This window comes from Sphaerodactylus townsendi, linkage group LG06 (genome assembly GCF_021028975.2).
Source record: "Sphaerodactylus townsendi isolate TG3544 linkage group LG06, MPM_Stown_v2.3, whole genome shotgun sequence".
Lineage (NCBI taxonomy): Eukaryota > Metazoa > Chordata > Lepidosauria > Squamata > Sphaerodactylidae > Sphaerodactylus > Sphaerodactylus townsendi.
In genome coordinates, this window is record NC_059430.1 from 38,787,224 (window position 1) to 38,801,356 (window position 14,133).

General features: G+C 43.4%; 1 protein-coding gene across 3 annotated transcripts in view; it reads right to left on the minus strand.

Moving 5' to 3' along the window:
- The window catches only part of TMEM184B (transmembrane protein 184B), a 45,575-nt gene extending 35,786 nt beyond the window's left edge, over nt 1-9,789 (minus strand). Inside the window, exon 1 of one of the 3 annotated variants that reach the window (XM_048500242.1) lies at nt 9,486-9,789. The gene's annotated coding sequence lies outside the window, so the exon portion shown is untranslated. Of the gene's footprint in view, nt 1-4,162; nt 4,315-9,485 lie in introns of those variants that run through there. The other 2 variants (XM_048500244.1, XM_048500243.1) reach the window with 2 other exon arrangements.
- Nucleotides 9,790-14,133: the final 4,344 nt, after the last annotated feature.

Sequence of the window (14,133 nt, forward strand, 5' to 3'; positions counted from 1 at the left end):
GTGGGAGTGTACAGGCTAATCTGAATTTCCCAGATAAGCCTTCACAGCTCAGGCGGCACAGCGGGGAATCAAACCCGGTTCCTCCAGATTAGAATGCACCTTGCTCTTAACCACTATGCCACTGTTTGCTTACATTTCACACATGTGTACTGTGCCTCTTCCTGTACTGGGAGTGACTTGGATCAATTCAATAAAACATACGAATAAAGGAAAAACAACAACAGAGGAACTAGCAAAATTAGAAACACAATCAGTGGACTTTTTGTCCAAAAACATCCAAAAAACTATGAGAAAATACAATTATCTTAGAAAAGCTTGCTGGAACAGGGTGGCCTTGCACAATGTACATAACCTAAGGAGGGTGGGCAGTCAAGACATCTACTCTGGCAAACTGTTCTGGAATACTACTACCAATAAGGCTGATGCTCTTAATCATAGCCAAATGGACCAATTCAAACTATTCCAAAGAAAAATTAAGTCTTGGCAAAAAGAAAAAAGAAAAAAAGGTAAACATACAGCGGAACCTCGGTTTTCATTGGTAATCCGTCTGAAAACAATCGATGAAAACCGAAACCGATGAAACCTTTTCCATAGGAATCAATGTAAATCCAATTAATCTGTTCTAGGCACTCCAAAAAACATACCAAAAACACATTTTTTATGAATAAACATCGTGTTTAATGCTGAAAACAGTAACAAACAATAACACTAGGACCAACTTCAGAGCCAGTGGACCAATGTTGTACCAGAAAGCTGTCCAAAGAGGCCTGTTTCTGACGCCTCCTTAAGATTTGTCTGAAATGGGGCAAGACATTGTCATTAAACAAGTTGCAGACACGGCCTGCAACAGCTTTGTCTGGGTGATTTTTTCCTCACTGAAAACATTGATGAAAACCGAAACCACTGAAAACCGAAGGCAATGAAAACCAAGGTTCCACTGTATACTATGGTTGTTATATTTTAATTAGTTTCAAGACTAAAAAATGAAATTAATACAGCCAGAAGAGAAGAATTGGTTTTTACGCCCCTATTCTAACTTTAAGGAAACTCACTGGCTTACAATCACATTCTCTTCATCTTCCTACAGCAGACTCCTTGTGAGATAGAGTTTGAAGAGTACTGTGACTAAGGTCACCAAGCAGTCTTCATGTGTAGGGGAAACAAACAAAATGCACCAGATTAGAGAGTGGGGAATCAAACTCGGTTCTCCAGATTAGAGTCTGCCACTCTTTATCACTACACTAACTTTCCAGAGGTTTAATAAGGGGACTAACAGAATTTGAAAAGGAGATTATACAACAGCCTAAAAACTGCACCCCCTGCAGGCCAAAAACTGAAAAACATAAACAAATACCAAAAAACCCCTGAAATTTTTGCTAGCCCCCAGGCGCGCACCCGGTGCAATGTGCACCCCGTGGCCCCCTTGTAGCTCCACCTCTGGGCAAGTGTAATTAGACCAGTGGTGTCTAATTCTGGCACTTCATATGTCCATGGACTACAATTCCCATCAACCCCTGCTGGCACAGTCAATTGGCCAGCAGATACTGATGGGAATTGTAGTCCATGAACATATAAAGCGCCAGAGCTCAACACCCCTAAATTAAATTTTCCAGAAGCTAAAGACAACATGAGACACATGCTGCCCTCTGGTGAGTGAAGGTTGAATTTTGCCACATCACCTCTGTGCCATATTTATTTTCCTCTGAACAATCAGAACTGTCTGTTGATGAGTAGTAGTAGTTCCTAACAGACTGTGTCCCCATGGAGGGACAGAGACTTACTCCAGAACCCAGCCTTTTGGACAGAAAAGAGTTGCCGGGGGGTGGGGGAATGTTCATATTTTCCAAGAAATATGTATTCTTGACATCATTTATTCATTTATTCATAAATTCAAGAACCGCCCCCTCCTCCAGGATGTTACACAGAATTCTGTGTAGCCATGCTTTGAAAACAAATTGAAAACTTCAGGTGTTGCCAAGGTGTAGGATCAGCTTCAGGCCCACAACAGATTTTCAATCGACTCCCCACATCCCCGGATACTAAGCACTCCCTGCCCCCCACACACTACTATTCACCTCAGTCTATTCCAATTTTTCAGACAGACAAAAGGCTCTTTAATCCAGTGACATCAGCAAAGGAGCCCTTCCCTTATAATGCACCACATCTGCTCACTCACATAGAAGAGACAAGACAGTGGGAAATAAGAGCAAAGAGCTGAGGCGTCTAAAGGCTTTCCACTGAGGTTTCTGGATACTTTTCACACAGAAATAATTGGAGAAGCAGTTCTTGGCCTGTTTCATGGAATTCATGTAGGAATGAGTCACTGGCCAGAACCAGTGCTGCTGGTCTTCTTGTCTTCACCCCACTGCCAAAACAGCCCAATTTAAAAATGAATAAAGCACAGTGTTGAGGGGCCTCACATGTATCTAACGCTCCTGAAAATAGGAGCAGGGGAGAAAATTCAGGTTTTAACATCTTGTTGATTATTTTTATGGTCTGTTTCTAGCCTGATTGTTTTTTTATGAAGACAAACTAATTGTTTTATGAATGGACGTTATTGTTTTTTATTGTATAGTTCTATTGTGTGGGCTATCTTGGGCAGGTGCTTGAACATTTTCTAAACACACAAGAAATTTACAAATGTATTCCAGATGGGCATGGCATCTTCTATTACAACCTTCCTCTTCAGAACAGACACTGTACTGCATTCTGTGTTTTCTCTACTCTTTTGAAAAAGAATATGAGGGCCAAGCTGGTACGTGAAATTGTATCCTAAACACATGAACAAGACTTCTTTCAGATCTCAACATTCAAAGCTACCAAGTTACAAACATTTAAAATGTATAAGCGCAGCAATGAATTGGTTCTGGTGGGTTTTCCGGGCTGTGTGGCCGTGGTCTGGTGGATCTTGTTCCTAACGTTTCGCCTGCATCTGTGGCTGGCATCTTCAGAGGTGTATCACAGAGGGAGGTGTGTAACAGACTTCCCTCTGTTACACCTCTGAAGATGCCAGTCACAGATGCAGGTGAAACGTTGGGAACAAGATCCACCAGACTATAGCCACACAGCCCAGAAAACACACCAGAACCAGTTGAATCCGGCTGTGAAAGCCTTTGGCAATGCAGCAATGAATGATCAAATTAAACCAAAGACCTCATCTGCTTATCTACCGTAATTAGTTGATGACTTAGAAAATGCAACCTATATTCATACTAAGTTCAATTTAAGGTATTATCGACCACGGCCACACAGCCCACCTCTGAAGATGCCAGCCACAGATGCAGGCGAAACGTTAGGAACAAAATCTACCAGATCACGGCCACACAGCCCGGAAAACCCACCAGAACCAGTCAATTTGCATTTTCTAAGTCATCAACACCTTAGTTTCTCTGGATTTCATCCTTCATGAGTTCAGCCCTGCATTCCTCCTTTACCATGACTGGTTAGTTGAGGGCCTCGCTAATATATTTTTCGATAAAGAAAGGTAAGATCAGACTTCTTCCACTCCAGCTTTTGAAATGTTCTTCCCTCCAAGGCCTGTCTTATGTATTTATTTACATAATTTGTACTCCTTAGTGGTGACCCAAAGCAGTGTTTACATAGCCTTGTTCTCTTTGATACAGATGAGGGAGGTGTGTTTATTTTAAAAGATTTTTCATAGAACACAGTGGTCATCCTGTTTGGGCTTTTAAAAATGTACTTTATTAACTGTTTTTAGTACAATATTTGTGATATTATTTTATGAGGTACCCTGGCTTTGTGCAAAGGGAAGAAACATATAGACTTTTTTTAGTTTTACAAGTTTTACGAAATGAGAATTACATCGGGGACAAGAAAGGGTCTTTAGCATAATCTCATGAGCAAAATATTAGGAAAGAAATCCATGATAACACTTTTGATTTCACATTTTTATCAACGTGCTCTTGTGGAGGTTGAAGTTATGTGATGCTGCAAAACAATTACATAGAATTATGAGGGCGCTTGGACAGGTGAAAGACTCAAGATCAAGGTAAGGCAAGAGGAGAATGGAGACCTCAGCAAGGTGCTTACCCAGCACAGGTAGCTATGACAAAAAGAACAACTACACTACACCATTCTGTTATAGAAGCTGCCTATACCAGGTTTCATAGCATGTATTTAATGAACCTTTTAAGCCACTTACCTGGCCCTTGTCTGGTCTTCAGTTACATTCCCATTACAAGAAGTAAAAAATGCTGGAATGCAGTGGAGTGTGTTTTTGAAAGCTTTGTTTGGAAATTTCTTCTTTTAAAAAAATTTACATAAAGCAGTTCCACAATCCACTGGGGAAAAAGGTAAAGATAAAGATAACATAGAAAGTATGTGGATTCAGTATTTTGTGTACAGGCTAAAAGGTGAAACCTGAGTCTAAGAGAATCAAATGATCTGAAAGAAACAGTTTACAATTTGCATCACCAATTTCTGTTATGAGGGGGGGTTGGGGGGGAGGTTCAGCAAGTAGAAAATAACTAAGCCCCCAAATTCCCACCCCCACACTCATAGCCTTTCTTTGACAGACGATGGACTATTATTGTGCCATGACACCAGAAGCATGACAACAACCCAGTAATGAAGTAGATGATGAGGCTACAAGTCACTTTGATCACAGAACAAAAGAACAGCTGAGATAAGGAGCCTTCCTGTCACCAGGTGATCCCTACCTCTTCTGTACCTTTGGGATCACACCCCAAACCAGCTTACATTCTCTTCTGGATTGCATAGAACAATTTTGTCCATCCACATTAAATGATATAATTCAACTGTCTGCATAACAAACTATCATCCAAACAAAGCTCCTGTAATCATGCTGTGGAGGACTGAATAGTCTTGAACACTCATGAGATTTTTGCTCGTTCATCATATCTTATCCAAACAGCTGGCAACGCACTCAGTGGAACAAAAGACAGAAAATGCCACTCAGGCTTTTAAAAAAAACCCTGTCAGAACAAAAGGCTCTTTGCTGTAAAAGATGAAAAGAAAGGAGTATCAATAGCTGTTTTGTCTGGTAAATACTCCACTTCTATGTAATTACAAACTTTAATTCAACACACATTGACAAGATCTGCATGACTTAGACATGCAACAACATTACTGCCGGATTTAAGTTTCTCAATTTATCCCTGAAGAAGAGAGCAAACTTGTCTCCATACCACTATTTCACAGTCCTTTTCTCTTACCCCTGTGGCAGGCTGCACTCTCAGCTTCCTGTCTTTGGCCTATTCTTCCCTTTGCTCTACGGTCTACACCAAGGCAATCCATTCAGTTGCCCATCTACCTTCCACTTCAGGTCAGATCTGAGATTGGAAAGGAAGCCCTTTTACCATGAACTGCTGCTCGCTCTTTCTCCAAAGGAGCAGTTTTCTGCTCTATTAATTTCTGCTGTTTCTTTGTTTTGGTAGTCCCATTATAATAGGTCTGTATACCACAGCCAGTGTCTTTTGGGTGGGGGAAGGCAGGAAACAAATGGAGGCAGCTAAGCCCATGCTTCTTTTGACAACAGGATCAAACTCTTACCATGAACTTACTTTTGCTGTTCCCCAAATAAAAAGAAGTACACAGAAGATCACAAGCTAAGGTTGCTTTTGTTAGGCAAACTTACTGGCATCCAGTAACAGGGACAGAAAGCTGAAAACAAAGTTTCATTTTTCCAGCTATGCAACTACAACAGGGGAGTGGGTACAATTTCTCTTGTACACGAATCTTGTTCAGTAATTTGAAATCTCGTTTGTCACTGAGACAAACCAACTGAATTTGTGGCAGTGACAATATTTGAAACAGGAACTTCATCGACTCTCACATTTCACAGTTGGCCCATTGCAAACGCAAACCAGTGACATATAAATTAAGACAATAAACATCGTAACACACTAAATGTCTGTTTTAAAAGGAATATCTAATAACATACATTGTTCTTGAAATACCATAGGCTTCAGGCGTCTGCAACCTGCGGCTCTCCAGATGTTCATGGACTACAAATCCCATCAGCCCCTGCCAGCATGGCCACAGGTTGAAGACCTCTGGCTCATATGGACTGGTGATAACATCTAATTCACACAATATGCGGGGAAGAGGTTGAGTTTCTACCTTGTATTATATGCAACAGTCGCCCAACAGTTGTGCGTTGACCGCAGTTCCTGTGCATGTGAAGTTCAAATCAGATCATGATTGGGGTGCAAGTGAAGAATGGAGCTTCAGCCTCCCCTCACACCCTGTACCATCTTCCCAACCTGCAATAGTCTAAGGAGTATGTTATTTAGCATGCTGGAAACCCATGTGTATACTCATGAGTTTCCTTTACAGGCCAAATACCCCTACCCCCACACATGGCCCATTTCAGGTCAGGATAACTGTATGTAACATGAGGAACTAAAGCCTCTTCCTTGCACACTGATTTGTAATCCAAATTGGGCACCTCGTGCTTGGGAATTGAAGAGAACCTGCAACTCATGTGTGGCTGTTAAACTTACACAGAAAACAGGGTGGATATTCCATGCCTAACCTATGTACTTTGTAATGTCTGAATCAACTACACATGTGCCTCACGCATGAACATTATTCCCTAGATAAGATAGAGGCATCAATCACTGGAAAAGTCATGGAAATATAGTCCCTTCCAAGAGATGGAACTGTTGCCATCCCATCAGATGGGAGTGGCAGAAAGACACCTACAGTCCATCATAAAGACAGCAGTTTCATTAGGACTATAGTACCACAAACCATTCACTATTCAGTGAGAACAGAGGCTGAGAAGGTAACCATGATCCAATATCTGTTAGAGTACTGTTTAAAGAGCATAGGGTGCTGCAGGTGAAACGTGTTAGTTAATTCTCTCCTCCCCCTTCTGCTTCCTGTAAACTGTGTCCCTCAGGGATTATTAAAATGATCACCAGACTGCATTACATGCTCTGCGTTCATGTGCCAGCTCCTTGGATACAAGCTGATCTGTTGCTTTCTCGGTCACTGTTTACACTGAAACAAACAAAGCTAAACATCAGTGAACACCCTGCTAAGAAAGTACCAAAAATGGGAATGCAACTATAGACAACTTTCCAGTTGAGCCAAAATTCTAGCATCCTGGAATATCACACATTAAAACTTTGATTTCATTCATTCCACAGAGAACACAGCCTCAAGAAAGATTGCCTCCCCAGTATGTAACTCTTACTGGAAACTGGTTTGCTAGATATTATTTTCAATGTCCATCATCTTTTTCAGCTATTTTAGCTTAAGGCTTTATTTATCCCACTTTACTGTTATGATTAGTTACAGATCACTTTTTTAAGACTCCCCTGGGGCTCTTGCAGGATTGTCTTGGCAGGAGTCTGATTTTCCATCACTTATAGTACTAGGCAGAGAGAGCTACTCCAATCAAAGTACATTTATTTCAAACCCTGCATAGGATTGCACTGCACGAATGCTAGGGGAAGACTGAACTTAAATGGGCTGGGGGTGGAATAAAATGAATGAAATCAAAGCAAAAAAATGGCCTGTGGTAAGTCTGTAAACTACTCATGGCTGTTTTGTATTCCTTTTCTATACCACCCAGAGTAACAGTTGGCAGCAATTTTAAGGAGCTGCTGTGACTGCCAATAAAGTTTTGTTGTCAGGATGGAATAAGAACTTCTTCAATTTACTCCTTTAGTGGCGTTATTCTACCCATTTTATCTCGTATTGTACAGTGCAGAATGCACCCAACAGCTGGAAATACTGCAACTATTACAAGTTGTCCGTACAAGATATGCATAAGTATACATTCAACATGATTCACTTCCATTACATAACCCACACATACACACTTGAGAGCATGCACACAAAATAAGTTTTGAATGAACTTCAAACAAGAAATATTAAAATCTTCCTATGATTTATATAATAGAGCTCCACATTAAACGATTACATTTACATTTTGTTTTTAATATCAGAAGTTCCAAACATCCCATGACAATGAATGGTGAAAATGACAGTAAAAAGAGTTATAACTTCTGTACGCTCTCCAAAAACCTAACAATACCACACACTGCCGATTAACATGTTACATTTTGAACTTGGGCATCAACAGTACTCAAGATGAACTGCAAAACATACAAACGACTGCAAAATATGGAAAATATACAACTATAAATGGTCACAATACAGTTAAATATTCTCCCCACCAGCAATAAATGCAGAAACAATGCCTTAATGCTGCTTTCGTGTATGTTATGAAGGAAAACACAGTCCTTTAAATGTCCGCACTCCATTAATAACTGTTAGCTCCTATTCAAAATAACAGATGTGAACTGGCTCTCAAGCTACTCTTTGAAGTCAACACCTGGGAAAAATAATCACATATGTCTCTAAGAGCCCTTGTTTTTGGATTTACAAAATTGCATTTAACAAGTGCTCATCAACTTGAAATGGCCTCTAACAACTGCACACATATTCCAACAGACAGAAACAAAAGAAAGAACCACAGTTATATGAAGAAGTATAATTTAACTTGGATTCATGGAACTGGATAAGAAGTGTGTCTAATTGTTCGTATTTCTCCAGGAAAAAAACCAAGAGTAAGGCAGCAACAACAGGCTTAGAACATCAACAGCGTCTTGAAACCTCAACATAACTTTTCATCAATATCAAGAAGCTTCAATTCCAACATTAAATACTTCACTGTAGTTGAGTGATTCCAACAAGTGTAATGCCGCACGCTACTCCATTTAGAGCTATTAGCCTCAGATCAACTCCCAAATATTTAATCTAGAACCACATTCAGCCACGGGACCCATGCTATGTCACTCAAGACAATGTACTGTGGATGCAGGACAGTATTCCATTTGCAATGTTCAATTCCACAAGTGGCAGGATGCTGCAGCACAAGCGCCTCTTCCGTGGTGAAAGACCCTACCTTTCAGTACCATCACTTGGGCAACCAGAACATAAATGTGGCACCTCTCACAAGCGCATGTCCATTCCCAAGGCCACCATCGCCCACTCGGCACTACAACACCCCACCAGAGAACCCTCATTCATCCTGCTGGACTACCTCAATACCCACGATTATATCATGTACTGCATTACTATTAAGGGACCCTAAAAACATCAGAATGAGAACATGGCTTATAAAACCTGCCAGCAAATAAATACATTCACACTGGCCCATCTGGTGTCACATCTGCAAGCAAAATCCTCAAAACCCCTATCTGAGGTGGCAGGGGGGGGGGGGGTCCATGCCTATCATCCGCACACACATGCCGCCACAGCTCGCTTTCACCCAACTGTTGAACAGACCCCCCCACCCCCGGGAGCGGGTCTACGGAGCACCACTCGCCCCTCTTCCAGGGGCCTTAACGGTTGTGCCAGCAGGGCAGAAGTGCCCCTTCCTCAGCATCCTCTCCCGACTGCCAGCCTGTCCCACCATCACCCCCCGGGCACCCTTCGGCAAAGCCCCGCATTGTGCACAGGGGCGGCTCCCATCCCTCCCTCCTTACCGCCACGCGGCACTGCCAGGGCCAGCCGGGTCGCCGCTCCTCCCGCTCCCCCTGGCCGGCACGGACCGCTCCGTCGTTCGAGGGACGGGGCGGAGCGAGAGGCCCTCAGGAGCCCATGGCCAAGGCAGCCGGGCCTCCCTCGGCCAGGTCCGCGGCTGCGCAGCCGCTCCGGTCCCCGTCGGAGCCGCTCTCAGGTCCGCCGCCTCCTCGGCCCAGAGGGAAGTCGCGCCGGGTGGGGGGGGAAGAGAAGAAGGGCTGAGCAAAAGATGGGACAGGCGAAGCAGAGGAGTCGCTCCGCGCAGGCGCTGAGCTCGCACACTCGCCCCGCCTCCACAGCCCCCCAGCTGGGGCGAAGGCGGATCTAACGAGAAAGTGACATAAACAGCGGGCCCTTAAAGAAGCAGCGTCACCCGCAGGGCTTTTGAGCGCGCTTAAAGGGGCAGGGTCCCTTCTCTCGCGTTTAGGTATGGGCCCCTCTCCCCGCCCTTCGAGCTTCCTCCGACTTTACTTAATGTTGTCAAGCGCTACTGGTGGATTGAGGCCATGGGATTCCTCCTCCTCCCCCTCCCCCCTTACGCAAAGGGTTTCAACCCTGAGGATGCTTTCCTAGGAGTAAAAGCCCATTGAATTAGAACGGGACTTCCCTCTTTAGAACGGCTGCCCAAATTACTCCGGGTAGAATAACCCCGCAGCACGGCAGTTAAACAGGCTTCAAAACAGAGTAGTCTGTCCCATAAAAAAGAACAAGGAAAAGGAATCTCGAGGCATCTAAAAGACGTACCGTGGCCGTCCCTTTATCCGATGATCCCCCTGGTGTTTCCTCAGACACAAAAGCTCAGAGGGGCTACAACAATATGAAGCAACTAAGTACAAATAGTGGCCAGGTTATATTCCAGAGACTAGATCAGTGCAATTCCTCCGTTAAGTTTAATAGTAATTGTTAAGATCAGCACAATATTTATATCTACTGTTAAGTTGCAAATTGTTGTTTTGGTATTATATAATATCCACAGGGCAGTATTTCACGCGTTGTTTTAAAGTCCGTGGGGTTTTTTTGTGGACAGCATGGGTGGGTGGGGGGGGGGGGTCATCACAAGGGGTAGGATGAGGGTAGGGGTTTCCAGGTTGAGAAATCCCTGGAGGTTTGGGAGTGAAGTCTAGAGGGTGGGATTTACCGAAGGAGGGGCCATCAACGGTGTAATTACCTGCTGGCCACCCTTCAAGGCTACCATTTTCTCCAGCAAAACAGATCTCTGTAGCTGGGATATCTCCTCTCCAGGCACCACCTGGAGACTGACAACCTTAGTTAAAGGTAGATCCAGTCCCACATCAGACTTCCAGGGAAATTACCTGATGGGCGGGTGCCCTGGATGGTCTCCAGCACTAAGCAAGCTCTTCAAGGAGATCAGCTCATCAACGGCATTCTGTACAACCACAAACCATTCACTATTCAGTGAATGACAGTTTGTAGCAGGAGGCAATGGTTGAGCTCATTGTTGGCCCTACAGTGCTGGTCTGTAGTAACACAAAAACCACTTCAAGATAGGGCTGACAGCTCTGGGTTGAGAAATTCCTGGAGATTTGTGGGCAGAACCTTTGGGAGGATCTCAGGTGGTGTAGCGGCATACAGCCCACCTTCAGAGCAGCCATTTTCTCCGGGGGATCTGATCTGTCATCTGGTGACCAGTTGTAGTGCCAAGAGTTTCCCATATCTCACTTGTAGGTTGGCAATCTTAGAGTAGGCTTCTTATTCCAACTAAGTCATTTACACTTCCCAGTTCACTGACACTGATGCAGAAGAGGTCTGCAGGAGAAACTATCCCTGTACTCTGTTCTGAAAATATTAAGTGTCTTGAAGTCTTCAAAACTGCATCACTGCAGACAGGGGTGGCATCAGCATACTGCCATTCGTTCAAGTCTTGCTGCTACCAACCCCCCAGTAGTGCAGCCTTCCCCCACTCATTTGCTCATGTTCCACCATCCACATTCCTGGTTGCACATACTGCTTTGCAGCTCTGGGGAACGATGCACATGCAGCACATAGTACAGTGCTCCTGGCATCGGCATTCCTAGCCCGACACACAATCCAGTGTTGTGGAGGAAAGGGCCTATGTAGTAGGTAGCTATGCGTGTGGACTCAAGAGCGCACAGAAGGAAGGACACACAGGAGTCTGGGAGGTGTGAGTGGAACTGAGCAGAGAAGGACTCTGGTGGTTTTCTGCCTGAGGTTAACCAAAAGAGAGAAAAAACACAGAATGAGCCCTGATTGTGAATAGAAACCATTATTCATAAATAAATATGGATATATTTATTTGTTAGCCTGACAAATTTACATAATATCCCTCACTTTGTACTCTCAACAAGTCTGAGAGGTAGGTTGCCAAAGAGAGAGAATGACTGATTCTGGGGTGCTGAGAGCTCCTTGACTGAAGGAGGAATCTGAACACAGTCCCAAAATTATTCCAGAAAGATGATTTTATTTATCAAAGCTGTGGCCTATCATTCTATTACAATGCTCAATATATTAATAACTGTGTGATGTGGCTGCTAAGAAATGCAATGCGATTCTAGGCTGCATCAATAGGCGTATAGTGTCTAGATCAAGGGAAGTAATAGTACCACTCCATTCTGCATTGGTCAGACCTGACCTGGAATACTGTGTCCAGTTCAGGTTACCACAATTCAAGAAGAATATTGGCAACCTGGTGCGTGTCCAGAGGAGGGCAACCAAAATGGCAAAAGGTCTGGAATCCATGCCCTATGAGGAGAGAGAGACTTAGGGAGTTGGATATGTTTTTTCTGAGGAAGGGAAGGTTAAGGGAAGACATAATGGCCATGTTTAAATATTTTAAGGGATCATGTTGATGAGAGAGCAAGCTTGTTTTCTGTTGTTCCAGAGATTAGGACGAGGAGTAATGGATTCAGGGGACAGGAAAAGAGATTCCACCTAAACACTAGGAAGAACTTCCTGACAGTAAGGGCTGTTTGACAGTGGAATACGCTGCCTTGGAGGATAGTGGAGTCTCCTTCTTTGGATGTTTTCAAACAGAGGCTGTATGGTATGGGCATCTGTCAGGAGTGCAAGGCAGGGGGTTGGACTGGATGGCCCTTGTGGTCTCCTCCAACTCTATGATTCTATGAATAAAGCTACATCCAAACAGCATCACCAGAATTGTTAAAACAAGCCCATATAGAAAACATTACAGTAATCTTATTTCATTGATTTACTACTTCATTTATACCCCACCTTTCTTATAATGCAGACCCATCCTCAGAACAAGCCTGTGAGCTATGTTAAGCTGTGTGTTTGACTATCCGTGAGTACCCAATGAGCTTCCATTGACGGCGCAGTGGAAATTGGAACCTGGGTCTCCCAGATCCTAGACCAAAACTCTAAGCACTAGTTCTTTTATTACACTCTATTTTTTGAAACTACATATTAGCACAAATATTTCTTGAAAGCTCTGAAGAATGGAAAATATTTTACAACTGGTTTAATACGTGACTGACTTAATGCAACTGTGTTTTTAAAAAATGTGATATTTTTCTCAACTTAGCACTAGGAGGCACTCTTGTTACCCTAAATTCAAGCGCAGGAGAAAAAGACAGGAAAAAAACCAAAATCAGAGTAGGTCTACGGCTGTGAAGGCTCATGGGATTTCTCCATCAGATGCCAAGCAGAACCAGTCAGAGCTGGGGCTAATGGGATACTGACGGCACTGATCTGCCTCACTTACATTTTGAAAAATATTCTATTTGATTTATGACAGAAGAACATCTCCTTGAAAGAATTATACTCCGGTTTTATAATAGGAAAGATTCTGGTTAACAAAACACAGCAGGTAATTCTCCTTTCAAAAGTGGTAGTACTCCAAAAGGAACCCCCAGTCAACTGAGTTTTGCCCTCCCTGGAGTCCCCCTCCCCAAGCCTCTTTGAAGGCAGCACGGCTGCGCTGTTTCCATTCCCAGCCACGATGAAATGCCCCCCTCCCCTCCAGGATTGCACTATAGGAGAATAAGTCAATTGATATCATATAGAACAGTCTGAATCATACATAATTAGTAATAATTATTAAGAATGAATTGAATTATAACCAGTGGTGGGATCCAAAAATTTTAATAACAGGTTCCGATGGTGGTGAGATTCAAACGGTGGCGCAGCCGCACACACGCACCGCCAGTCCCTATTGGGCAGGGAGGTTGCTTTAGTAACCCCTTCTCGGCACTCAGAAAAAATTAGTAACCGCTTCTAGAGAAGCGGTGAGAACTGGTTGGATCCCACCTCTGAATAAAACTATATCATTTTAATTAGGAAGCAAGTGGTAATTCTGTAACTGTGCTTATATTTGCCACAGAGAAAATCGGGAGTGTTCCCTTTCTGTCTAGAGTATAGTTTGGGGACTATTCTCTTTGCTTGTCTATTTATATTTTACATGGAAAAAAGCCTTACCTGAAAACTGGCCAGAATGGAAAAAGCTGGCCACGTCACTGGGAAATTAGATAGTTAAGTACCCAGTTATGCCCAGAGAGGGTACTCAGGAACAGCTGCTACATAGGAGGAACAGCTGCTACAGCCTTCTGTTCACTGCAAATGGCTGCTACATACAAGGTGGTGGCCTGTTGGAATATGCAGCTTGAATTCTGAGCA